This window comes from Rousettus aegyptiacus, unplaced genomic scaffold, assembly GCF_014176215.1.
Source record: "Rousettus aegyptiacus isolate mRouAeg1 unplaced genomic scaffold, mRouAeg1.p scaffold_m13_p_4, whole genome shotgun sequence".
In the NCBI taxonomy this organism is placed as follows: Eukaryota; Metazoa; Chordata; class Mammalia; order Chiroptera; family Pteropodidae; genus Rousettus; species Rousettus aegyptiacus.
In genome coordinates this window covers 50520620-50548350 of record NW_023416307.1, presented here as the reverse complement: position 1 = coordinate 50548350, position 27731 = coordinate 50520620, and the positions used below count along the sequence as shown (strand labels likewise).

The 27731-nt window shown below is 41.4% G+C and overlaps 1 protein-coding gene and 2 pseudogenes across 2 annotated transcripts in view; all 3 read right to left on the bottom strand.

Moving 5' to 3' along the window:
• The window catches only part of TNK2 (tyrosine kinase non receptor 2), a 38700-nt gene extending 25364 nt beyond the window's left edge, over nt 1-13336 (bottom strand). For both annotated transcript variants that reach the window (XM_016135244.2, XM_016135245.2), the window contains exon 1: nt 12566-13336. The gene's annotated coding sequence lies outside the window, so the exon portion shown is untranslated. The remainder of the gene's footprint in view (nt 1-12565) is intronic.
• On the bottom strand, nt 180-8200 carry LOC107505261 (annotated as a pseudogene).
• Nucleotides 13337-19262: 5926 nt separating the features above from the next.
• On the bottom strand, nt 19263-19432 carry LOC118602284 (annotated as a pseudogene).
• Nucleotides 19433-27731: the final 8299 nt, after the last annotated feature.

Here is a 27731-nt window from a genome sequence, read left to right as displayed (position 1 = left end):
ACCCCCGAGTTCCACAGTCACCACTTTGGTCCTGGGGATTCAGGGGTCCCCATATTCCATAAGGGGGTCCATCCAAATAGCTCACGAAAGAGAAGCGCCCTCCCTCCCCCCTTCTTACTCCACCTGAGACCCCTCCCTTTAGACACCCGGGCCTGAAGCCTATCCCTGCACCCGCCCAGCTTCCACTGGGCTCCAAGAATGAGCCCACCTGCTGGGATCCCAGCCGCTCTCCTCACTCCACTGGCTCTGCTGCATGAACCTGCCCAGCCCACTCCTCGCCCGGCCAAGAAAGCCACGCCTCCCGCACCCGCCCCAGCCCGGCCCTCTTCTCTGCGCTGCCGGACATCTCCCTGCCTGTCCCTCTACAAGACAGCACAGGCTGTGCTCATGGGAGTTCAGGGCAGAGTACTGGGGGTGACTTTTCAGGCCTCAAAAGAGAGCCTTGAGTGCTCACACTCCCTGCCAGAGGAACCGCTTCAACACCTGCCCACGCAGAACTCTGTCACCCAGCACTCGGGAGAGGCCATTACTAGAAGAGGAAGTCCAACTGCGGAGGCTCCTCCTCTCCCTCCAGCCCAAAGGCCCTCCGGCCCTCCCGCACACCCTCTGTTTCGCTGGCATCTGAAGCATCCATTGACTCCATAGTACCAGGTATTTAGGACTGAGCTTAGGGCACCTTCAACTCTTCTGGGGTTTGGGCAGAGGAGGAGGAAGATGCTGAGATACCGTCCCTCCCCCTCCCCCACACTCAACCTCAAGACTGAGTAAAGAGACCCCAGAAGGGCACGAGGAGAGTTCCCATAAGGCTCACTCTCCTCACAAGCTCCTTTTCCACCCAGAAGCAAGCTGGGGTGGGGTCTGACCCCACTGGGCACGAGGTCTATTATAGTCAGAAGCTCCTCTCCATCTTACTGCAGCCAGGACAAAAAATAATTTGGGGAGCACCTTCAAGAACCCAAAGTCAGGAGGCTGTGGAGAAAGAGAGGCTGAAGAAAACAGGCCCATTCCTTCTTCCTCTGGTTGGGTGAAGGGTCTGATCCAAACCATTCCTCCTTTCTCCCTATTTCCTCCCCAGTAAGCCCTCTGTCTCTTAATGCCATCCTAGTATTAAGATAGCCACAGGATCCAAACTACCTCTAGGATTTGGGGAATCCAGCCCACACACACACCTCTCTGGTCTATAACTTGCCCACTTATCTCTAAAGGGAGCCAGGAGTCGCCAGGTACCAGCCTGCCTCAGCTGTCTACTCCCCTCCCCCAGCCTCTCCAACAGTATCAGTGAAGTGACAAATCCACACCGAGGAGTAGACATGACATGTAATTTCCGGCCACGAGGATTTTTCCAAAACAATCTACCGTATTCTTGGGAATATATGCCAACCCCACCTCCAACCCAACCCTTTCCCACCTCTGCCCTCCCTCTTTTCTAAGCCTTGGAGGAAAAAACAACATATTAGGACAGGGGTGAGTTAAGGGGGGCACTTATAGCTCCTCTCCTAGCCAGAGGATTATCTTGCCTCCACATGTCAGCCCCGTCAAGCCAAGTCAGCCTCAACTCACCCTCTGTGGGCCCAAGCTTCTGGACTAAGGCCAAGCTGGCTCCCCCTGGGACCTCAATCCAGAGGGAACTGCATCAGGCAACCCCACACCTTCAGGTCAGCCTAGGTCTGACATCACACTGGTCTGGGGAGGAGGCTGGCCAGAGGCCAAGGAAGAGAAGGGGATGATTCAGACACATACCATGACTGCCCACATCCTCTCCATCCTCAGGACACAGGGGCCCACTCCCTCCCAGGGGAGCTTGGCAGCTGAGGTCCTGAAGACAGGCAAGACTGAAGCATATTTGCCAGCAATACTGAGCCCACAGGCCCTGACTCTAGCCCTAAAGCCTCTTCACCCTTCTCCCTAAGGATGGGTATTTCCTAAGACTTTTGAACTTGCCCTTCCTTTACCAGTGGATGCTCCACTTTCTGGAGGTCATCTCCTCTCCTCCCAGGGCTACAATTATCACCACGCGCTGTCTCCATTGCTGACCTCCTGAAGCTCTAGACTCACATTTTAGACATTTAAAGGACAGTCTTACCAGAAGGATGCAGGTACCACAAATTCTGCATGTTCAAACTGAACTAGCTCATCATCAACCACTTAAACCTAGCTAATGTGTGCTCCTTGTACCCTGACTGAAAACATTCTAAGCCAACACCAGCCACCCAAGCTACACACCTCACCCCTGCCCGCCCCACCCTAGCTTTCCTACTGGGTAGGCCACAAAATCTTGCTGTTTGTGCCTCATTATTCCTACCATTAATAGCACCGAGATCAAAAGTCAGACAGACCTGAGCTGAAATCTTGGCTCTGTCACTTTCTAGTTGGGCAATTTGGCGCAAATGAATTAATGTCTAAGCCTCAATTTCCTCATCTGTAAAACAAGAATATTACTTCCTTCATAGAGTGTAGCGTCAATGAGATAATGAATAGCACACTTAGCACAGCACCTGGCACATAGTTGCCTATTGCTATTACTGTCATCTGAACACAGATCTTAAGCCTCTCTCCTGCTCACAGCCTTCTGTAACTCCTCATTGAACCAAACACAAGGCCCTTCAGATCCACTCCTTGCCTATTTGTCCAACTCCATCTCTAACCAAGTCAAATACCTGCTCTTCCTTAGAAACTCTCTTCTTTAGTTTTAATGTCTTTGACCTATTCTTTGTGACACTCTTCTTTGTCTACATGATGAACTCCTATACACCCCTCAAGACCCAAATCAATGTCATTTCCTCTGTAAATTCCCATACCCACTAATGGTTATTTTTGCCATGCTTCCTAGGTTATTGTGTTAATATGATGTCTGAAAACGATACTGGTAAAAATACATAATAGTACATGTAGAAAGCAGCCAAAAGAATTAAAAACTTTAAATTATCCATCATGCTCTGATCCTTAAAGGCCTTAAAGGGTCACTATTCCTGTAACATGTTAATACATAACTCTACTGAGGAGGCCCTATGCACACACCTCTACTATTGTCTGTACATTGTAAAATAGTAATGTGCTTCTATCTGTCACCCATGTGACAGACTCTGTCATGACATCAAATCAAGAGAGTTTGCTGAAAAGGACTTCGAACCTTTGTGACTGACACTGAAGAAAGGGGGCCTGACTCTTCCAGTGAGCTGGGAGATATACCTTACTTCCAGTGGATACCAGGATTAAGCCTGCTTGCCTTCTCCTGGACCCAGCTTTGCTCCTTACACGCCCCTGCCCCCACCATTATTTCAAATCCAGTAAAGCAAGCACCTTCATGGTAAGAGGAGTTGCCAATCTTATTATAGTCACTCCCGTCCCAGACCTGCTAAGCTGCTTTGCTCTACAAAGCCATTTCATCCCCAAGGACAATACAGCCAGTCACTCAGGCAAAAGAGCCTTGAATTTCCACGAAGGCTGACTTCTCTGGAGGAGGCCTGGGGTACAGGCTACCACACAGTTGATAGGAAAGAGGTCTGGTTTGTCAGGCATACCAGCCTTGATGAGAGAAAGAGGAGGTGTCAGGGGAAGGACAGAGTGGGAAGGCAGGCCATAGAAGCAGGGGTAGGCACACCAGATACAGGGAGCCTCCTATGCCTCATCTCTGTTGACTCCAATGGAGGAGGTGTAACCTTTAGAGATGAAAGAAAGGATCTAACTAAACACCATGACACAGACCTGCACTGAATTCAGCACCTCCCCACATGTACCAACTTGGTCTTGAAAGTATTTTGTAACAATTTCATGCTCCACCAGCTAAAAACTGGGTGCCAACACTGACACCCAGAGACAGGACACAGAGTCCTAACACATTCCTGGAGCATACCCCCTCCTCTGCACACACACACCATTACAGTGTGACAAAAGATAAATCCTACAGTTGTATGGGTCTTGTTCACATGCACACCATGCACAACAGAGGACCAGGGCTGGGATGCAGGGTACTGCAAAATCTTCCTCTTGCCACTCTTCTGGCCCAGGCATCACCACGCACCAAGGCCCAAGCAGTGACTCCCAGGAGGAAGGAGGTAGTCCCAGGAGCCAGCCACTCCCAGAGCTCTTCCAGGGCTGGGCAGAGACTGCCCAGCTCAGTCACCCTGCCTGCCTGCTCAGGCCTCACCCCACCCCCATGCCATCATCAGAGGCCTAGCCCTGAAGGGGCCTATTGTTGGGGCTTGGAGGTGGGGTGGGGAAAGAAGCAAGAGCTGTGAATTGTAAAGCATTTACTCTGCATGGGGGACTGCTTACCCTCTGGGAACCATGTCCACCACACCAGAATCCCAAGAGCTAGGAACATCGGGTACAGGGCCCAGGAGAGAATGGTCTGACCCTGGGAGTAAGAAATGTCAGGGATGTCAAGATGTTTAAGATACCTTAAATCCAACTATATCCTGCCCAACCATTTTAGCAACAGAGAAACTGAGACCCTAAAAAGGGAAGGGACTTGCCTGGACCATGGCTCTTAAAAGCTGTCATAAGGGAATGGACCTCCAGGAGCTGGGGGTGGTCAGCTATTCAGAGTGATGGTAATTCTTTTCCAGCCATGGAGGGGCAGGCCTGCTAAGGTTGGGCCCTAGTGAGGTCAGGGGCCCAAAGAGACCCTGCCTCATTAGGAGACACAGCACACAGAGGATAGACAGAGATGAGAAGAACTCAGTGTTCTCGACACCCAGCTGAGATGCTCAAGGCTCCCAGGAGGTACAGCTGCTGAAGGGAGAAACCAGGCCAAACCTCTCACCGCACACCCCTCCTCAGTCACTCATCATCTACATACTATAAGCTCACCTTGTGCTAGGGTTTGGAGAAAATATAAAGAAATCAAGGTCTGGATCCTCAAGAAGACACTATGAGCAGGTTCTTTACTAAAACCTTATCTTCACTGATCAGTGAACATCCCCCTTACTACCCTACATTATCCCCATGTTACAGATAAGGAAACTGAGGCTCTGGAGAGGCGACCAGGGTCACCCAAAAAGTGAGAGATGAAGCCAGGAATCAGTCCATATACAACTGTACACTACATTGCTTGGCTCGACGATGCAGGCCCATAGAAGGCAGACATAGATTAGAGTCTCGTTTGTTATGTATATACTGGATGCTGAATGAATTCACGGATTCAATAAGGAAGTTTTTAAAAGAGGGGTAGAGGTTCCACGAAAAGACAGTACACTGTACACATGCACATAACTTTATCTTTCCCAAAAGCCCACCAAAACTACAATGAAAAAAAAAAAAAGATACATTTTTGGAATGGCAAAAGTCCCTAAGGATGGATAAAACAGTAGAGACAATACTATAAAACTTGGGGAGCTGGAAAGCAGATGGGCCCATGACAACTGAGAAGATGTGCTCTACCAAAACCAGAGCGTAAACCAACAAAAGGAGAAGTCACAGAACACAGGAAAAGACAAAGAACTGTGAAGAAAATGCCCAGGATACTAAAGGGAGATCCCAGGAAGACAGCTAAGCATCAGTGATAGAAAGTAACCAGCCTGTGCTGCTTCAGGACATAAGGCTCTGAGACAGATGGATTTGACAGAACACCTAATGTAACTGATTACATCTTAAGAAATTTAGACAGCTACTGGAGAGTTTGACTAAATGAAAAGTACGCAGAAACAAAGCAAACAAAAAAAGCAACCTCAAGGAGAACAAACAGTTGTGCAGAAATGGAAAAGTCATCACAGTTTACAACACTGTAACAACATAAACATGGACGGGAGAAAGAAGAAAAAACGAGATACATCTAGACTGGATGGACTGAAAGATGGAAAGGGTTAAAATGTAGAAGGGTGGGAATAAGGAAATTAAAGTCAAATCCTCATCTGTAACCAAGATAGAGTAACAAAGATCAGATTTAACCTGACTGAAATAACAACAAAAATAGACAAAATATACAAAATGGTTTTGAAGGCACCAGACATTAGGAAACAAAGGACAGTGAGATCCATGAGACAGGAAACAACAGAGTTCAGCCCTACAGTTGGTTTTCCAAGCTATAGCACAGGGAAGGGAACTAGCTGGACCCCAAAAGACTCCCTGAGTAGGGAAGATGGAGTTGAAAGTCTAGGAGGCTTACAGAACAGATCATCAGAGAAGAGAGAGCACCATAGAGGTCTATAAAGGGTCCCCCCTCCAAATATTCAGCTGAGTACTGATCATCACATGAATGTGTAGAAACTACACGAGGCTGGCAGAAAAACCCATCCAAAAGGATTAGAAGTATCAGTACCTGGTGCTCACAAGGCTGGGAAAAGTACCTGTTTCTAACAGCTAGCTAGACTGGAAAGGCTAGGCATTTGGGTAAAACAGGCAAATACCTCTTGCCTCAGTAGTGGGAAATTATTAGCCCTAGACTGAGCACAGCTGTGGTCCCACCTAATAAATCTTAAAAACAAGACCCGAATGTATCACACTATTTCCAACTCACTTAACTACATCCCAGAACAAAGCTCAAGAATATTTATGGGAACAGAAAAATATACAGCAACCAACAACGTAAAATTTGCATTGTCTGACATCCAATAAGAAAGTACTAGGCATGCAGAAAAGCAAGAAACTATGACCCATAATGAGGAAATAAAGCAATCAATCAAAATCAATCCAGAAGTGACACATCAGAATTAGCATTCAAAAATATTAAAACGATTATAATTATTTCTAAAGACTATAATTGAACTTCTAGAATAAAAACTACACTGCATGAGATGAAAAAATAAACTGAATGGAATTAAAGGCAGATTAGATAATGCAGAAGAAAAACTTAGTGAATTTGAAGACCCAGTACTAGAAATTATCCAAACTAAAACAAAGAGGAAAAAAGATTCTTTTTTAAATGAACAAAGCATCGGTGAGCAGTGGGACAATTTTAAGTGGCCTAGGTACATATAATTGGAGTTCCTGAGGAAAGGAGGGAGTTGGAAACAAAAAAAAATATTTGAAGAAATAATGGCTGATATTTTTCCAAATTTGATAAAAACTGTACGTCCACACACTCAAGAAGTTCAGCACACTCCAAGCGCATTAAGGAAACTACACCAACATACCTTATAACTAAACTGTTCGAAATCAGTGGTAAAAAAGAAAATCTTTATTAAAAAGTAGCTGGGGAGGGCAAGGAAGACATGTTACAGAGAAACAGATAAAGATGACAGCAGATTTCTTGCAGAAACAACAGAAATGAGAAAGCAGCAACACAATGTCATTAAAATACTGACAGAAAAAATTAACTAGACTTCTATTCCAATAGAAATTTTTTGTTGTTAATTCATGTCTTTTATTAATCCCTATAAAATTACTTGTCTTCCGGTTTGCTTAAGCAATAGATTAGACAACATTTGTCAGTCATGTCTGTCAAAGAGGCTCTCCATAAAAACTCCAGCACCGCATTTATCTGAAGGGCACACCCAACAAAGGCAATTGATTTTGCCATTCTCATCTACCTTCTAGTATTTCAAGACAGCCAGCTCAACCCTATTTCTCTTATGCTTATTCGTCTAGGGAGTAGTGTAAGACCTCTTCTTTTTCTTAGCACCACCACAAAGCCTCAACACAAGATGAAGAGTGCTCTCCTTTTGAATGCTGCAGTCGGACAAAGAATAAAGTACATCCATCTTCCAGTTGCTTGACAGCAAAGATCAATCTTTGCTGCGTCAGAAGAAACCCCTTCCTTATCCTAAATCTTGGCCTTTACATTTCTATTGTATCCAACGGTTCAACCTCAAGAGTGATGGTCTTCTCCGAAAGGGTTTTCATGAAAATTTGCATCTCGGGAGTGGTTCCACCACAGATGATGGATCAGAAAGCAGAAATATATTTTTTAAATAAAGGCTGAACTCTTTAAATATACAAAAGCTGAAAGAATTCACCATCAGCAGACAGATCTACACTACAATAAATGTTAAAGAAGTCCTCCAGACAGAAGGAAAATAATACCATATAGAAATATGGATCTATGCAAAGAAATGAGCAGTACTGGAAATGGCAACTACATGGGCAAACATTTATCTTATTTAAATTATTTTAAAAGATAAACTGTTTAAACACAAATAATACCAATGTAGTGTGGGGTTTATAACATGTATAATTTGACAATATATTATTTTAAGGCTCTTATACTAATATTTGAAAGCAGACTAAAGGGATATACTATGAATCCAACTATATGTGTGTGTGTGTGTGTGTGTGTGCGCACGCGCGTGCGTGTGTGTATATATATACGTATATAAAGAATAATATATCATGACCAAGTGTAGTTTGTCTTAGGAATGTGAGGTTGGTTTAACATTTGAAAATCAATGTAATTCACATATTAAAAAAAAAAGAAAATCCTATGATCATTTTGAGAAACATAGATAAAGCATTCGACAAAAACCACCATCCATCTCTATTAAAAAGCACAGCAAAGCAGGAATAGAAAGGAGCTTCTTCAACCTGATCAAGAAAAACCTAAAACTAACAACATGCATAATAGTGAAAGACTGGATGCTTTCTCCTGGAGATCAGGAACAAAAAATCTAATGATCTATTCAATATTATACTAAAAGATATAGAAGGTGTACTCGGGCAAGAAAAAGAAATAACAGGCATAAAGACTGGGAAGGAAGAAGTAAAACTGTCTTTATTAGCAGGGGACATGACAATCTATGTATAAAATCCAATGGAAGCTACGAAAAATGCTATTAGTCAGTTTAGCAAGATGGCAGGATTCAAGGTTAGTATACAAAAAAATCAACTGTATTTACATATATACTAACAATTGGAAACTGAAATTTAAAAAATCAATACCATCTTGTAGTGGCATTACTGAATACAGCCAAAATGTAGGAGCAACCATCAATGGATCAATAAACAAAATGCGGTATATTCATACAATGGATCATTATTCAACCTTAAAAAAGACACATGCTATAACATGGATAAACATTTAATACATAATGGTAAGTGAAAAAAAGACAGTCACAAAGGACAAATACTGTATGATTCTACTCCTATGATGTATTCAGAGTAATCAAATCAAATCATAGAGACAGACAGGACAATGTGGTTGCTAGGGGCTGGGATAGAGGGAGGAATGGAGAGTTATTATTTAATAGGTACAGAGTTTCAGTTTTGCAAGATTAGAAAAGTTCTGAAGATGGATGGTGATGAGGCACAATATGAATGTACCTAACACTACTTAACTGTACACTTAAAAATGGTTAAAAAGGAAATTTTATGTTATGTATATTCTATCACAATTAAGATAAAAATTTTTTTTAAATAACTCAATACCATAAAAAATACCACTTACAATAGCACCAAAAATATGTAATATTTAAGAATATATCTGACAAAAGATATAAAATACCTATACACTGTAAACTATAAAACAATGGTGAAATTCTTAAATCTAAATAAATACAGAGATCTATGTTGCTCATGAGTCAGAAGGTTCAACACTGCTAAGATGTCAGTTCTCCCCAAACTGATCTATAGATTCAATGCAATCCCAATCAAAATCCCTGCAAGGGGTGGCTGGGTGTGGGTGTGGGTGTGTGTGTGTGTGTGTGTGTGTGTGTGTGTAAATTAACGAATTGATTCTAAAATGAACAGAAAATGCGAAGAACCTAGAATAACTACAGCAATTCTGAAAAGGATGAACAAAGTTCAAGACTTACTATAAATCTGTGATGATCAAGATACTGCGGTACTGGGATAAAGACAGACAAATAAATCAATGGAACAAAACAGGGTCCAGAATTAGATCTGCACATATAAAGACAACTGATTTTCAACAAAGGTGCAGAGGCAATTCCACAGAGAGAAGACAAGTCTTTTTAACAAATAATGCTGGAACAACTGGATCTTCACATGCAAAAAACTGAACTCCAATTCATACCTTGCACCATACAAGAATTAACCCAAAATGGATTGGCACCTAAATGTAAAACCCAAAACTACAAAATTTCTAGAAGAAAACATAGGAAAATTGGGTTAGACAATGACTTCTTAGACATGTCACCAAAAGTATCCATAAAAAAATAAGTTGGTAAATTGGAGTTCATTAAAATTTAAAACTTCTGCTCTTCAAAAGACACTGTTCAAAGAATTAAAATGCAAGCCAAAGACTGGAAGCAAATATTTACAAATATATCCAATAAGAGGCTGGTATCCAGAATATAAAAAGAACCCTTGAAACTCAATATGGAAAAAATAAAACCCATGCAATTAAAAAATAGGTAAACCATTTAAACAGACTTATTGCCAAAGATATACAAATGACAAATAAACGTGAAAAGATGCTCAATATAAAATTTAAAAATTTTAAAAATAAAAACCCAAATACCATAAATTTTTTTTTAATTTTAGAATGTCAGAAATTAAAGAGACCAATCACACCAAGTGTTGACAAAGAAATGGATAAACCAGAACTTTCATAAACAGCTGCTAGGTATGTAAAATGGTAAAATCGCTCTGGAAATCAGTCTGGCAGTTTCTTAAAAGTTAAATGTACACCTACCATATGATCCAACCATTCTAGTCCTAAGGATTTACCCAAGAGAAATAAAAAGCATTTATCCATACAAAGACTTAAACAAATGTTCATAGCTTTATTTGCAATAACCAAAAACAACTCGTAAACAGACTGAGGGGTGGAATGCGGGAATTACAAAGGGGCCCCCAAATTTGGGGAGACTTGGGAATAATGGGTACATTCATTATCTTGACTGTGGCAGTGGTTTCACAAGTATATACATATGTTAAAACATTAAATTATGTTTTAAATATGTTCTATTTACCATATGTCATTATACCTCAAAACTATTAAAAACAAAAAAAGCACTTCGTCTTCCAGAATAAAGCTCAGGGGAGGGGGTTAATCAAGGGTTGAGGGGGCAAAGGAAAACATCTGGGAACATTGACTCTTCCTCCCCAACATCTGTCAACCAGGGCTCCTGGGGAGGTGGGCACCAGACTGGCAAAGAAGGGTCTGAGCCCTCTGCACTGAGGACACTGTAGGGCCTGCTGCACAGACAAGGAAACTGAAGTCCAAAGGTGTTATCTTGGCCCAGGTTACACAGCTAGTAAGTAGTCTAACCCCAGACTTGTCAAAAATTCCTTATCCTCATCTACCACAAATTCAAAAAAGTCAACCTGAAATAGGATGAAGATGTGTGCTTGTGTGTATATGTTTAGAACAAACAATTCTCTCTGCATGGAAGCCAGAGAGCCAGAACCAATCTGGTCATCCCAGACCAGGTATGGTGCACACAGCACCTGGACTTCCGGTGCACGAGTGTTTGGGGTGGCAGGCAAGCGTAGGATAAACCTGACAGATAGGTTTGGGTTTGAGTGAGGGCAGGCTAACCCGCTCCTCCAGCATAGTCCCAGCTGCTGCCTGCCTAGGACGTCACCACCTCTCTCTCTGATCTCTACAAGAGAGGACTATCTCCACCCTGCCTGCTACAGAGAGAATGCATGTGACTCAGAACCACACCTTGGGCGGGAGCAGAGAAGGGTCCCAACTAAGGCCCTGAGGCAGGCAGCAATACTGCACAACTCCCTGCCTCCTCAAGGGCCACAGAAGCAAAAACCCAGAAGCCACCAGATAAGAGGTGAACAGTCCTAGGCAGATGAGGCCCATAAGCTGGCCAACCAAGCCCCTCTGGGCCAGGAATGAAGAGGCCTGGCACCCAGGCCTTGAAGGAGGGCACAAGAAGCCAAATCTAGCCCGTCCCTGCAAACACCATCTCTAGACTGGCCTAGGAGCTGGCCCTGGCTAGTACAGAACCCATGATACCATAGCCACCCATCTGCCCACCTCCATATCTTGGGGCTGAGGTCTGGGCCACAGAGGATGCCCGGAGTCCAGCAGTGCATATACCTCGTCCCCTTCCACCCCTTTCAGGCCGGGTTCTGAGAGTCTACAAGGAGATGGAAAGCCTCCCCAGTAGCTCTCCACCCTTCTGCTCACGATTCATCTTTGGCTCTGGGCCCTCAATATTAATCAGCTGTGACAAGAAGGTGTGGCGGGAGCAGGTCAGGCTCGTGCCCAAGTCAATGGCTGTCACTCACACCTCAGCTCACTTGGCCAACAGGGTTACAAGATAAGGTCCTGTTAATGCAATACTGCCCCCTTTTTTTTTGGAATGTGTTTTGAGGACTTGAGGCAACAACCTGTGCTGATTGCACCACCCCAGATATGACATGGAGGCACCCTATCTGCACGGGTAAACAAGTGGAGAGGGTGACTACTTCCATGTAACCTCAGCCTGGGGCTAACCCTCTCTTCCTTCTGCCCAGGCCTGGCAATCACCCAGGCTTCTCTCACCTCCAGTCTAGACTCTAAGGAAATGCCCCATCACTCTAGCTGGCACATACAGTACTAAGGGGAGGGATCCTACCTCACTGTTGTGAAAATTACACTGTTTTTCCCTTCCCAGGTACAGGAGAATAAACAAAGGAAGTTTGGAAATTACCCTTTCCTGAGGTAACTGTAGTCCCCCTGCTTCCAAACATACCAATTCCAGCTGAGCTCAGAAATGGGCTTCCTTACCTGCTGCTTTCTGCTGCCTCCCTGCAGACACAGCTTCGATGATGTCCAGGCTGAGGTGGCAGAAGAGGAATCAGCAGGACACTGCCTGCTCTTGGACAGTGGCTTCCAACGCTCCCAGGTTCACAGAGGTCTTCTGTTCCCCATTTCCCAAACCCCTACATCTTGCGCTCACTTTGGCCCTGGAGCGATTCCGATGCTGCACAGCCAGTCTGTGGGTTACCACCTCCTCCTTCGCCTGCGCCTCCGGATCCTGTGCCCCTCAGGATGCCCCTTTCTCTCCTGGGACTCCTTCCCCTCTAAGTATGTTTCCTGGACAGCCCGCACCACCTGTCCCTCCTGTACCCCCGGCAGCCAATTTGCTTCCTGCACCCCCAGGCGCCCCTCCCCCTCAGGCCCCTGGGGCCCCACAGGCCGTGCCCTCCCCACTAGCTCGAGTCTCTCTCTGCGAATCGAGGCCTCTCCTAGAACCACAGCCTCCCGTCTAAGGTGCCCGCAGCTCTCCCAGTACTGGTCCCTCTGCTCCCCGGAACTTTCGAGCCCCTTCCCGAGCTCAAAAGAGCGGTCCCCGAACTCCGACAGCTGCAGCAACCTGCGTGGGCCCCCGTCTCCCCGCTCCTGCACCCCGGCGCGGGCCTCCCCACGCTCCTGTACTGCGGGGCTGCCTCCCCCCTTCTCCTGGTGCTGCTTGCGGGGCCCCAGCCCCTCCTCTTGCACCACAGGCCAGTTCGCGGAGCTGGTCCTCAGCGGCGGGCGCCTCCAGTCCGCGCGGTCCAGCGAACCCCACGACACCCCCCGGCTGGACTCGCGGCCTCCCCGCTCTAGCACCCCCAGCCCCACCCCGCCCTCCTCCTGCACCGCCGGACCTACGCCCCCCTGCTCCTCCACGCCGAGCTTCAGCCCGCGGAGGTGCTGCGGGCCCCAGCTAAGAACCCCGACCCGCTGCGGCTGCTGCTCCGGCAGCACCGGGCTGAGCCCGCCGCGCTCCTCTTGTGCGCCCCGCCAAGGGTCCCCCGCCCGCACTGCCCAGCGCACTTGCTTGCCCCCCAAAGGCCGCGCGGTCCCGCCTCTCCAGATGGTGCTGCCCTCCGAGCTCACTCACACCGCTTCCTCCCCAGCTCCTTCTGCTCCGTCCCCGCCGAGACGGAGCTGTGCGGTCGCGTCCCCTCCGGCTCTGCGGCCGCCCCCAAGTCCCTGGCACACCTCCCCGCCTACACCTCCGGGCGTTGACCGTCCACACACCGGGCGCCGCACCCTGCGTCCGCCCCCGCAGGTGCTGCGGCCCCGCGCGCCGGCCCGCGAGGCAGCAGCGCCCGCCTTCCTGCCAGAGTTCCTGAAGCGCGCCTGCGCCTGCGCTGCCTCGAGGGGGCGGGGCCCGACCCGCCCTCTTAAAGGGCTAGGCTCCACTTACTTCTCCCCGTGCCCTCTCTCTTCAGTACCCCACCTCTCTCCGGTCCTCGTTGCACTCGTCTCTTATCCCCAGGCCCTGCTTGCGCCTTCCCGTGATGCCAGAAAAGGAAGGAGAAGTGAAGCCGAAGGTAAGGCGTTCGTACTGAGGAGGTGCGGTCAACCACTCCCTATGAAGGAGCACTTAAATGGGAGTCTCGAATTCTAAGTAGTTCAGCTGCTGCTGACTTACCATGTGAAAGTGTAAAAAATCTCTTTCATCTCACCTCAGTTGCTTCGTTTCTAAAATGGGAAGGTCGAATTGGAAAGTTGACAGGTCACAATCCATTAAGTGACTTCAGAGAGGGATTCTAGTAATCTCTAAACTGCTGCCCAGAGGCCTAGGAACCTGGGTCGCCCCCACCCTTTCCCTGAGGTCAGTGGAGGGCAGAGGGTATTGAAGGTTACTTAAATGAGGGAGGTCTGATCTCAGGCCTGTGACATTTCCTGCTGGGAACACAGGCAGAAAGCTCCAAGGTAATGGGACCTTACTCCCTGCTCCACTGCTCTCTCTTGGGTCCTCTTCTGCAACCTCCGAAGATAGAGAAAATTCAGAGCCCCGCCTACCAGTGATAGTGCAGCCTGCCCACCCAGATCCCAGCCCAACTGGAAGCAACTTTGGGCTGTGAAGTTTAGAACCCAAAGAGTTGCAGTAAGTTGGCCATGTTACTGACTATATCTCATCTATAAAATGGTTATAATAATAAAACAACTCCAGACAGAATTGTCTCAAAAGTCAGATATCAGAGATCTATGTAAAGATGGCACTTTCTGCACTCCCATTGTCTAGTATTGGGCCCCAGGACCCTGGGCAGCAGACAACAGGGCAACAGGAGAGGATGGGTTCCAGACGCCAATGCGGGGGCTGGACTAGGTGGATTTGGGTTATGCTATCTTGCCCTGTGAGGTGGGCAGGGCAACTTTCTAGTAAATCATTTGATAACAGTTTATGTAACAGCTGCCCTTCCCCATGGAGCCAGGGCTGCTGAGCAGGAGGTAAATGCACCCTAGCTAGACTAAGAGAAGGTTTAAGACAGGCAGGACTCTGGGCACACCCAGGTTAGGATTGTCTTCCTTGTTCTCTGGCCTCAGAGGAGAAAGTCAGGGGGAAGGAATCTGAGGGGAGCCCTCTCCCTGACCTCCTTCACACTACCTCAGAATGACAATTGCTAAGAGTAAGGCCCTGCACTTGGCATTTATTCTCATCCAGTCCCCACCACAACCTAATGAAGTACACATTATCATCCCCATTTTACAGATAACAGAACGGAGGCTCTATACAATTAAACTGATTTGCTTAGGGTCATACAACTGGTGGTAGTGAAGCCGGGATTCAAATCCAGTTTTCCGACTCCAAAGTCTGCTCTAAACCACTAAGGCACAACAAAGCAACGCCAAACCCAGGAGCTTCGCTTTGGGAAGCATTCGTTCTGACTACATTTTAGGGAGTCAATAGATGTAAACAACTGATTGGAGCAAGTTTCTCTGTTAGTGAATCAAATTCCAGATCAAACAAAACAAGGAGTCAAAGCACCTGCTTCATGGTAGGTCATGCTAGGTGATCCTCTTAGAGGAGCCCAGGTCCATGTTCTCTCACCTGTCCTCCAGTGGCCCTCAAGAGCCAGATCCATGCCTCTTACATCCTTAGTGCAGGGTCGTCTGGAGCTTTAGGCCTACAGAAAAGAAGCCTCCTGCTCCCTTCTCCCATCCTGCCTAGTCTCAGCTCCTGGACTGTTCCCAACAACCACCACGTTGAGTGCTGGGACTATGCTAGGAGATGTCTCTGAGGCTGTCTCCTTCTCTGCACTGTTTTGTGACTCTAGCACTAGAAACTGTGAAGACAACTTGGGAGACTGTTCTGTCCCCAAGGAGCTGAGAGCATAATGGAGGAAATGAGACACAGTCTATAAGTATAAAGCTCAGAAGATTCGGGAAGTGATTGTGGGGATAATCCCAACCCTCTAACATGTCTGTGCCAATCTCCTCCCAGATCTGGAACTTGAGCAGAGTTGCCCACAGCAGAGTGACTGCAGGGAGAAGGGCTTGTCAGGTCTGGTTCTAAGCAGAGGCAGACCAAGCTGCTTGAGGGAGGCTTGCAATGGTGCCCTTACAGAATCTATACCTTGGGATGGTTGCACTGAGGGGTAAGCAGGAGGGCGAGGAAGGCAACTGTGGGGTGGTGACAGGCAGCCTGGCTCACACCTGCAAGCAGGTGCCTGGACAAGAGTGGTGGATGCTGTTGAGTGATTGAGCTAAAGGTTTTCATCTGTTTTGTTTTGTTCTCTAAAATAGAGCAATATTTTTTAAACCACTTTTGCAACCTGTTAGTAGGAGGTGAACTGAATTTAGTGGTTTGACTGGCTCTTTTTTTAATGAAAGAGGGCAGTAATAGAAAATATCACAATGTTATTTTTGGAACTTTTTTCGAAGTTTAACATCCATTCAGAGAAGTGCAAAAACACGCACATTTTACAAAGTGAACATACCCAGAACCCAAATCAAGAAGCAACATAACTAACATCTGGAAGTCCTCTCAAATGTAATTTTTAAAAGAAATTTTATTATATTAATCTTCTAGTATGCCCTTCATATGCATAATTTATTTTTAACTTTCCGACAACCCTTACCCCCCCCCCCCCACACACACACACGCAGAATGTAAAGTCCAGGAAAACAGGATGTTTGGGAATAGACTGGCACAGGTACTTAGACATTTGTGACATTTTTGTTTCATTTATATATACACATGTGTACTCTACATCTTGATATGAAATTAGTTTCTTTTCTATAGGTCATAGTCAAAAACTTCTGACTGTAGTCAAAAACTGATCCAGCATGAGAAAGTTGTGGAGGCGGTGATTCAGGCCAGAGCAATGAGCACGGGCAAAGCATAATGATATACTAACTCAATCCGGGCTTCTAGAGCTTCTTTGTGCTAGTGAATGACCTGAGGATCTTGTTGATGTGAAGATTCTGATTCAGCAGGTTGGGAAGGGATGCTGAGAGTCTGCATTTCCATCTACACTTTGAGGAGCATAGGGCTCTTTGCTTATACAGGCCATATGATCCCAGGACCAAGAACAGACCGTGCCTTAACCCTGTCGAGCTGCTTAGGGGGCGGGCTCACATGCCCCCAAGGAATACACATAGTTTCAAAACCATACTAGGGCATTTGTGTGGTGGCGCTGCCTGCTGCTCTCACGTTCAGCTCCCCCGCCCAGCTAGAGAATGGGCCAAAAGAGCCCATAGATTCCAAACCCTGGGTACTGACGCCCCCTGGCGGACACCTAGAGTTGAAGTTGGTAACCAATAAATGGACCCGTGGCTATAGGTACTCATCTATGTGAGTCCAAATCAGTGTCCGGCACAATCATGTAAGACGTGGCCCAGTATACATAATCAAGAAACTGTTAGTGGGGAAGACAGGACAAAACTTATGAAAGACTGGCTCCTTTTATTCTTTACCTACTCCTTCTTTACATCTATGAAATCTGGCTGCTCCTGGAACTCACTGTACTAAGTTTACAAATGAAGAGCAGTCAGGCCTTACCCTTAAATGGTGAGGTATTTTTCACTTTTGTACCTCCCTGCTGTTTTTCTCTCCTTTTTTAGTTAAATCTCCCCATTTGTAGTATAGACACAGTGCATCCTTAGCTTATTGTTTTCATATAATATAGCTACTTGGTTAAACATAGTATGTAGTAGCAAAACAGAACTAGCTTAGATGTTCCTTAAAAGGGGACTGATAAGACAAAGTACGGCATATCTATGTAATGTATAATATACAATATTTTAAAGTGTACTTTAAAGTGTAAAGTACATTTATTTGCATATATATGAATCATTCAAGATCTATAATTGAACAAAGCAAGATACTGCGGTGTGTCTGTGCATTTTTATTTCACCATTTTATTGAGGTATAATTGATATATAATACATTGCACAATTTAAAGTGTATAACTTGATGAGTTTGTCTTAAGTATATACTGTAAAACCATCCCCACAAACACATTTCTATCCTCAAAAGTTTCTTTATGCCTCTTGGTAATCCCTCCCTTCAACTCCTCCCTGCATCCTGTAGTTCTCCCACCCCATACCCAGGCAACCAGTGATTTGCCTTCTGTCACTAGAGGTTAGTTTGCATTTTCTAGAATTTTATATAAATGAAATCAATAGTTTTTTTTCAGAGCTAAATAGAAGTCCATTGTATAGCTATAATACATTGCAATAACCATTTGAATTATTTCCGTTTTGAACTAGTACAAATAAAGCTTCAATGATCCTTTGAGTACAAATCTTTGTGTGGTTACATATTTTCATTTCTCTTGGACAGACCTAGAAGTAGAATAGCTGGGTCACATAGTGGATGTATATTTAACTTTTTAAAAAACTGCCAAACTGTTTTCCAAATTAGTAGTAGTATTTTACATTCCCATTAGTAGTATATAAAATCTCCAGTTGCTCAGCATCCTCACCAACACAGGGTATAGTCAATCTTTTTAATTTTAGTCATTTTAATGAATATGTAGAGTATCTCATGGTGGTTTCATCTATATTTTCCTGATGACTAATGATTCATTTTTTCATGTGCTTATTCTCCATTGCACATCTTGTTTTATAAAGTACCTATTCAAATCTTTTGCCCACTTAAAAAAATGTGTGTCATCTTATTACCAAATTGTAAATTCTTTATATATTCTGGATATAAGTCCTTTATCAAATATATGATTTGCAAATACTTTATTCCAGTATGTGGTTTGCTTTCTTATTTTTAAAAATAGTATCTTTTGAAAAGCAAAACTTTCTAATTTGAATGAAGTCTAATTGATCAACTTTCTTTTGTGTGTCAGGCTTTTTGTATTCTATCTCTGGTGCCTACCCCCAAAATTTTCTCCTATGTTTTTCTAGAAATTTTATAATTTTAGATTTTTACACGTAAGTGTATGATCTATTTCAAATTGATTTTTATATGTAGTATGGAGGTAAGAGTCAGTGTTCATTTTTTTCTTCCTTGTAATTATCCAGCTGATCCAGCACTATTTGCTAGAAAGACTTGTCTTTTTGATTGAATTGCCTTGGCACTTTGTAAAAAATCAGTTGACTCTATATGGATGGGTTTTTATCTGAACTCTATTCTATTTTATATATCTACCTTTTTATCTGTACTTTTTACCTGTATAAGTCTTAAAATCAGGTAGGGTCATACCCACAACTTTGTTCTTGTTCTTCTTCTTGTTCTTCTTATCCCCTTCTCTGTGCATCCTTTCTGGAAGTATTGCGATACTAAATCAAGGAAAGAAGCAGATGGAACAGGGTCCTATTTTATCTCTCTGTTCCACAAATCCATTTACTATATTATCCTTGGTAAAGGACAATCATATGATAACAGATACTACACTTGAACTTAGCCAAAGGACAAGTGATTCTTCTTTTTAAAAATTGCTTCTCTAGGTCCTCTGCATTTCCATGTAAATTTTATTATAAGCTTGTCAGTTTCTGCAAAAAGCCTGTTAGAATTTTGATTGGGGTTGTGTTGACTACATAGATCAATCTAGGGAGAATTCATATCATAACAATATTGAGTCTTCCAATCCATAAACATTGTATATTTCTGCATTAAATCTTTAATTTCTCTCAGCAACATTTTGTAGTTTTAAGCATTGAAATTTGGACATCTTTTGTTAGATTTTTTCCTAAGTATTGTATATTTTTAGTGCTATCGTAAATTGTTTTTTTAAATCATTGTTTGCTGGTAATACATAAGAATGCAATTGATAGTGTATGAACTATTTCCCATGACTTTGAAAAATTCACTTTGTTATAAGGGTGGAAAATTTTCAAGTGGCCAACTTCTGCTTCCATTGTTTAATGTTAAACTGGGTGTAGTTCTAGGAGATATTCTGTGCAAAGATATGCTAATGTTAAGGGTGTAGTTATCCTGTGTAAAGATATGTTAATGGCCAGCCTCTGCTTCTGTAAACCTGCTTGCTTGCTAGAGGGGGTTTTGGGGCTTTTTAAGCTATTCCTTATAGAAGTTTGGGGCTGATTCTCTTGTGGGGAGAGTCAGTCGCTGGCCAGCTAATAAAGGCTCATGATTAATCTCAATTGGCTCCGTGGGGCTTAAATTTGAACACACCACAACAACTTAACAGTTCTAGAAGTTGTTTTGTAGACTCCCTAGGATTTTCTTTATAAACAATCTTATACTCTGTAAATAAGAGCAATTTTATTTCTTTCTAATCTATATGTCTTTTTTTTTTCATTATTGCACTGATTACCGTTTCTAGTACAGTGCTGAATAAAATTGGTGAAATGGGCATCATTTCCTTGTCCATAATCTTATAGGTGATCAATTCAGTCTTTCACTGTTAAGTATGAATGTTAGCTGCAGGTTTTTCATATATGCCCTTTTAATGGGCTGAGAAAATTTTCTACTTTTTCTAGTTTTCTGAGTTTATGTATCATGAGAAGGTGTGAATCTTTCCATATGCTTTTCTGCATCTATGATATAAATTTTTAATAACTTTATTGATATATAATGTATATATGTAAAATGTATATACTATAAAATTCACCCTTGAAAAGTATACAATTTAATGGTTTTTAATATACTCACAGAGTTCCGTGACCATCCACCATATCGAACTTTGGAACATTTAAATCACTGCAAATAGAAGCCCCATCCCATTAGCAGCCACCCGCTTCACCTACCCTGTGGCAATCACTAATCTACTTTCTGTCTCTGTAGGTTTACCTATTCTGAACATTGCATGCAAATGAAATCATACCACAGGCAGTCTTTTGTGAATGGCTTCTTCCACTTAGCATAGGGTTTTCAAGGTGCCATGTGTCAAAATTTCATCTCTTTTTATGGCTGAAGAATATTCCATTATATGTATATACCACATGTGGTTTATCCATTCATTTGTTGATGGACACTTAGGTTGTCGCCATCTTTAGACTCTTGTGAATAATGCTATAATGAACATGTGTGTACAAGGAGTGGAATTGTTGGGTTATATCGAAATTCTATGTTTAGCTTTCTGAAAAACCACCAAACTGTTTTCTGCAGCAGCTGTGCCATTTTACAGTCCTATTAGCAATTCATAAGGGTTTCAATTTCTCCACATCCTTACCAATATTTATTACCAATACTTTTTTTCCTAAAAAATAATAACCATAATTTATAAAGTGCAAAGTGGTATCTCATGGTTGTTTTGATGTATTTCTTTAATGACTAAAGATGTTGATCATCTTTTCATGTGATTATTGGCCATTTTTATACCTTCTTTGGAGAAATATGTATTCATGTTCCTTGCCCATTTTTGAACTAGGTTGTTTATTTGTTCTATATATATTCTGGATATTATCAGATATATGGTTTACAACTATTTTTTCTTCTCTTGGTTGTCTTTTCAATCTCTTGATAGTGTGCTATAATGCACAAAATTTTTTTTTAATAAACAATTTATCTATTTTTTATTTTATTTTCTGTGCTTTTGGTATCATTTTTATAAAGAAGTCATTTCCAAATCCAATGTCATGATTTTCCCTATGTTTTCCTCTATGAGTTTTATGGTTTGAGCTCTTAAGTTTAGGTATTAGATACATTGTAATTAATTTTTGTATATGGTAAAAGGTAAGGATTTGTTTGTTTATTATCTATTGACATGTGGATATACAGTTTTCCCAGCACCATTTATCGAAGTCTGATCTTTCTTCGTTGAATAGTCTCAGCACCCTCGTCAAAAATCATTCGACCATATATACAAGGATTTATTTCTGGGCTCTATTCTAGTCTATTGGTCTATGTGTCTGTCTTTATGCCAGTACCATACTATTTTGATTACTGTAGCTTTGTAGTTGGTAGGTTTTGAAATTAAGAAGTGTAAATTCTCCAACTTTATCCTTTTTCAATATCGTTTGGCTAGATTCCCTTGATATTCTATATGAATTTTAAATTAGATGTCCCTATTTCTGCAAAATACACTATTGGGATTTTGATAGTAATTGCATGGGATCTGTAGATAGCTTTGGATAGTATTGTCATCTTAATAATTAGATCCTCCAATTCATAAACATGGGGCATCTTTCCATTTATTTATATCTTTTCACATTTTCTTTCAGCAGAGTTTTGTAGTTTTCAGTGCACATGTTTTTAGCCTCTGTGATTAAATTTATTCCTGAGTATTTTATTGTTTTTGAAGCTATTGTAAATAGAGTAGTTTATTTCCTGTCAGATTGATAATTAGTAGTATATAGCAGTGCAACTGATTTTTGTGTGTTGATTTTTTTATCTTGTAGTTTTGCTTAATTCTTTCTTTATGTTTATGTGGATTTTTTATTTTCCTACACATAAAATCATGTCATCTATGACCAGAGATAATTTTACTTCTTTTCCAATTTGGGTGCCTTTTACTTCTTTTTCTTGCCTAATCAATCTGGCTAGAAGAACTTGCAGTACTATGTTGAATAGAAGTGGCAAAGTGAGCATCCCTTTCTTGTTCCTGATCTTAGGGCAAAAGCTTTATGTCTTTCATTGCATATGATATTAGCTGTGGGTTTGCTTGTCATATATGGCCTTAGTATATTGAGGAAGTTCCTTTCTATTTCTAGTTTATTATTTTTTAAAAATCATAAATGAGTATTGGATATTTTTCAAATACCATTCTGCATCAATTGAGGTAATCATGCAGTTTTCCTAATAATATGGTATTCTATATTGATCAATTTTCATATATGGAACCATTCTTGCATTCTGGGAATAAGTTCAACTTGGTCATATTGTGTAATTCTTTTAATATGCTACTGAATTCAGTTTGCTAGTATTTTGTTAAGAATTTCATATCAGTATTCATAAAGTATATTGATCTGTAGTTTTCTTGCAGTATCTTTGTCTGGCTTTGGTGCCAGGATAATGCTGGCCTCATACAATGAGTTAGAAAGTGTTCTCTCCTTTTATGTTTGGTAGCATTCACCAGCGAAGCCATCTGCTATAGGGCTTTACTTTCTTGGGAGGTTTTTGATTACTAATTCAATATCCTTATTAGTTATAGATCTATTTAGATTTTCTATTTCTTCATGAGTCAATTTTGGTAGATTGTGCATTTCTAGGAATTTGTATATTTAATCTAGGTTATCCCATTTGTTGGTGTATAATTGTTCACAGTATTTTGTTATAAGCCTTTATTTTTAAAAAATTGTTTTCCCCTCTTTATCCCCCCCCCCCCAGGGATGTTGCCTTTTCCCCTTAAGAATTGGATCTCTGAAGGTGGGGCGTCTCCTCCCACACGCTTGAGGGAGGTGAGGCTTGCTGGCAGGGAGGCATGCACCAGGGGCCTGGAGCCTGGGGCCTGGGGCCAGGCGCACTGTGGGAGGGGGAGGCCTGGCACACCGGGATATGGACTGTGGCTCCACTTGGGGTACTAACCCAAGACCTTTTTTCTTAGTCAGTCTAGCAAAAGACTTGCTAATTTTATCTTCTCGAGGAACTAACTTGATTTCTTTGGTTTTATCTATTGTTTTTCTGTTCTCCAATTTAACTTGCTCTAAACTTTATTATTTCCTTCTTTCTCTTAGCTTTGAGTTCACTTTGCTCTTCTCTTCCTAGTTTCTTAAAGTGTACAGTTAGGTTATTGATTTAAGATCATTCTTCTTTTCAACGTATGCATTAACAGCTATAAAATTTCCCCACAGCACTGCTTTCTTTACATCCCATTAAGTTTTGGTACACGTGTTTTCTTTTTCATTTGTCTCAAAGTATTATTTAACTTCCCTGTGATTTCTTCTTTAATTCATTGTTTAATCTTGTTGTTTAATTCAACATATTTGTGAATTTTCTAGTTTTCATTCTTTGATTCATTCTATTCCATTGTAACAAGGAAAGGTGTTTTATATTTCAGTCTTTTAAAATTTATTAAGATATTTTGAAGCCTGATATGGTGTATCTTGGAGAATGTTCCTTGTGCGATTAAGAAGAATATGTATTCTGCTATTGTTGGAATATCTGCTAGATATATTTGATTTATGGTGTTGTTAAAGTTCTCCATTTATATATTTATATTTTGTCTGGTTGTTCTATCCATTATTGAGGTTGGAATATTGAAGTCTGTAACAATTATTATAGAAGTGCCTGTTTCTACTTTTAATTCTATCAATTTTTTCATCATATATTTTGGGGCTGTATTAAGTATATAAATGTTTTTAATCATTATATCTTCTTGCTGTATCAAAATTTTTATCAATATATAATGTCCTTCTTAATCTTTGTAACCTATTTTGATTTAAAGTCTATTTTGTCTGATAATAATATAGCCACCCAGCTCTCTTTGGGTTGCTATTTGTATGGAATATCTTTTTCCATTCTTTTACTTTCAACTTCTGTCCTTATATCTAAAGTGAGTCTCTTGTGGACAGCATATAGACGGATCCTCTGTGTGTGTGTGTGTGTGTGTGTGTGTGTGTGTGTGTGTGTGTGTTTTAATTCAGTAGGCCAATCTCTGCCTTTTGATGAGAGAGTTTAGTTCATATATATTTAATGTTATTACTGGATTGACATGACTTACTTCTACCATATATATGAATGTTTTATGTATGTCTTATGTTTTCTTTGTTCCTCAATTCCTTTATTCTTGCCCTTTTATATATTTAGTTATTTTTCGTAGTATATAATTTTAATTCTTTTTCATTTTTATATTCTTTTCTATGTATTTTAAAATTATTTTCATAGTGGTTACCTTGGTAATTGTAATTAACATCTTAAACTTATAAAAACCTACTTTGAATAATACCAATTTAGTTTCAACAGTATACAAACTCTCTGCTCTTTTTTATCTTTCTCCTTCTCCTTGATATTGCTGTTGTCACAGATTACATCTTTATACATTGTATACCCATTAGCATAGGTTTATAATTATTGTCTTATGTATTTACCTATTAAATTGTATAGGAAAAAGGGAAGCTACAGACCATACCAAAAGTACAATAATACTGGGTTTTATATTTACCTATGTAGTTACCTTTACCAGTGCTCTTTATTGTTTTCTCCTGTCTTTGAGTTACTGTCTAGTATCTTTTCATCTCAGCCTGAATGACTCCTTTTAGCATTTCTTGTAGAGCAGGTCCACCAGTAATGAACTCCCTCAATTTTTGTTTATCTGGAGATATCTTAATTTCTCCTTCATTCTTGAAGGAGAGCTTTGCTAGATACAGAATTATTGGTAGATAGTTCTTTCAGCATTTTAAATATGTTGTCCCATTGACTTCTTGCCCCCAAGGCTTCCAAAGGAAAATTAGCTGTTCATTTTATTGAGGCTTTCTTGTATGAGTCACTTCTTTTTTGATACTTTGAAAATTCCCCCTTTTCTCTCTTTCAGTTTTGACGATTTGACTAAAATGTGTCTTACCGTAGATTGCTGAGTTTATTAAGCTTCTTGCATAGTATATCCGTGTCTTTCCTCAGATTTGGTAAGTTTTAACCATCATTTCTTCAAATATATATTTTTTGCCCCTTTATGTTTCTCTTTCCCTGGGACTCCTCTTTCTGGGACTCCTATAATGCCTGTGCTGGTATGTTTGATGGCGTCCCACAGGTCTCTCGCATTATGTTCATTTTTCTTCATTCTCTTTTTTTCTGCTTCTCAGACTGAATAATTTCACGTTTTAAGTTCACTGATCCCTTCCTCTGTATGTTCAAATTTGATGTCGAATACCTTTGGTGATTTTTTTCATTTCAGTTATTTTACTTCATAGCTCCAGAATTTGGTTCCTTTTTATAATTTCTCTCTTTACTAACATTCTCATTGATACTACATAGTTTTCCTTTACTTCTTTTCCCACAGTTTCCTTTCTCTCATTGAACATATTTAAGTCAGTTGATTTAATTTCCTTTAGTAAATCCAATGTCTTGGCTTCCTCAAGGGTGTTTTCTGTCAAATTCTCCCCCGCCCCCCATAACTGGTCTATGCTTTTGTTTCTGTTTCCTGTAATTTCTATATGGAGGATTGGACATATTGAGCATTATGTTGTGGTAACTGTGGAAATCTAATTCTCCCAGGGATTGCTAAATCTGGCTTATTGAGATTTGGAGCTGTGTTGGTGACTATTCCAAACTATTTTTGTAAAATATGTATTCCTTGTGTGTGATCACTGAAGTTTCTATTCTTATCTCTGCAGTCAACCTGTGACCTGACAAAGATTTCCTTAAATGTTTTGCTCCCGAAAGGAAAGGGTGTCTCTTTAAATACTGTGTAAGCCACTTTGGCCCACTGGGGTTGAAACAATGGCCAGCCCCTGTGCTGGTCCCTCAGTGATCAAAAGCAGTAATCATCAATCAAAACACACAATCCCGATATTGGGATAACAAGGTCTTTATTGCTCACTCTGGTTCCAAGAAAGCTTACCAGGAGTATGGGCCACGGTCTCTCCTCTGAGCCACCCGCTGTGGGCCTGGTAAGTGAGGGATAGTAGCCACCATGTGAAAGGTCAAAACGCACTCAAATTTACTGAAACTTATATAGCCTCTTCATCAAGCTCTACCCTGGTCATTACAAGTGTTCAACTAGCAATACATACATAGGTGTAAAAGTGCAGGACATGTTGATTTAATATTAACTTAACCCTGCATTCCTGGAATAAACCCTACTTGATAATAATGTATTCTTTTATATATTGTTGGATTCAATTTACTACTATTTCATTAAGGACCTCTGCATCTATATTCATAATATTGGTCTGTAATATTTGTTTTTGTAATGTCTCGTCAGGTTTTGGTATGTTATATTCTCAACAGTTCCTTCATCCACTATTTTCTGAAAAAAACTGTATAAGATTGGTGATATTCTTTCTTTGAATGTTTGATAGAATTCACCAGTGAAACCGAGTCTCTAGAGTTCTTTCTGGAAAGTTTTGATAAGTTCTATTTCTACGAGGCTATTCATATTTCTTGTTAATTTTGGTAAGTTGAATTTATTAATAAATTTGTCTACTTCATGTAAGTGGCCCAATTTACCAGTATAAAGTGGTTCATGGTATACCTTTAATATCCATAGTATCTCTGGTGATAACCTCCTTTTCATTGCTGATATTGGTAGCTTGTCATTTTTTTTTCATTTTTCCATTCCAAAGAATCAGATTTTGGCTTTGTTAATTTTTTTCTGATTTGATTTCCATTTCATTGATTTTTGCTCTTTATTTCTTTTGTTTCATTTGGGATTACTTTGCTTTAACTTGTTAAGGTGGAAACTTAGTTCACAGATTTTAGATGTTTCTCCTTTTCTAATATATTTAAAACTATAAATTTCCCTCTAAGCCATTACTGTCCAATAGAACTTTGTACCAGTGAAATATTCTACTTTCTCAAAATGTGGCTAGTGTGTCTGAGGAATTATATGTTTTAATTTAAATTAGCCACATGGCTAGTTGGGTTGAGAAGTCCATCTCTAAGCATCCATAAATTTTATGTTGTAATTTATCATTAAATTCAAATTACCTTCTAATTTTTCTTGTGATTTCTTCTTTGCCCCATAAATTTACAAATGTGTTTAATTTCTGATGTCTTAGGGTTTTCTGGATATCTTATTACTGATTAATTCCATTCTATTGTGGTCAGAGAACATGCTGTATAATTTCAATAATTTTAAGCTTATTGAGAATTGTTTTACAGCCCAGCATATGGTCTATCTTGATGAATATACCATGCATACCTGAAGAAACGTAGTATTCA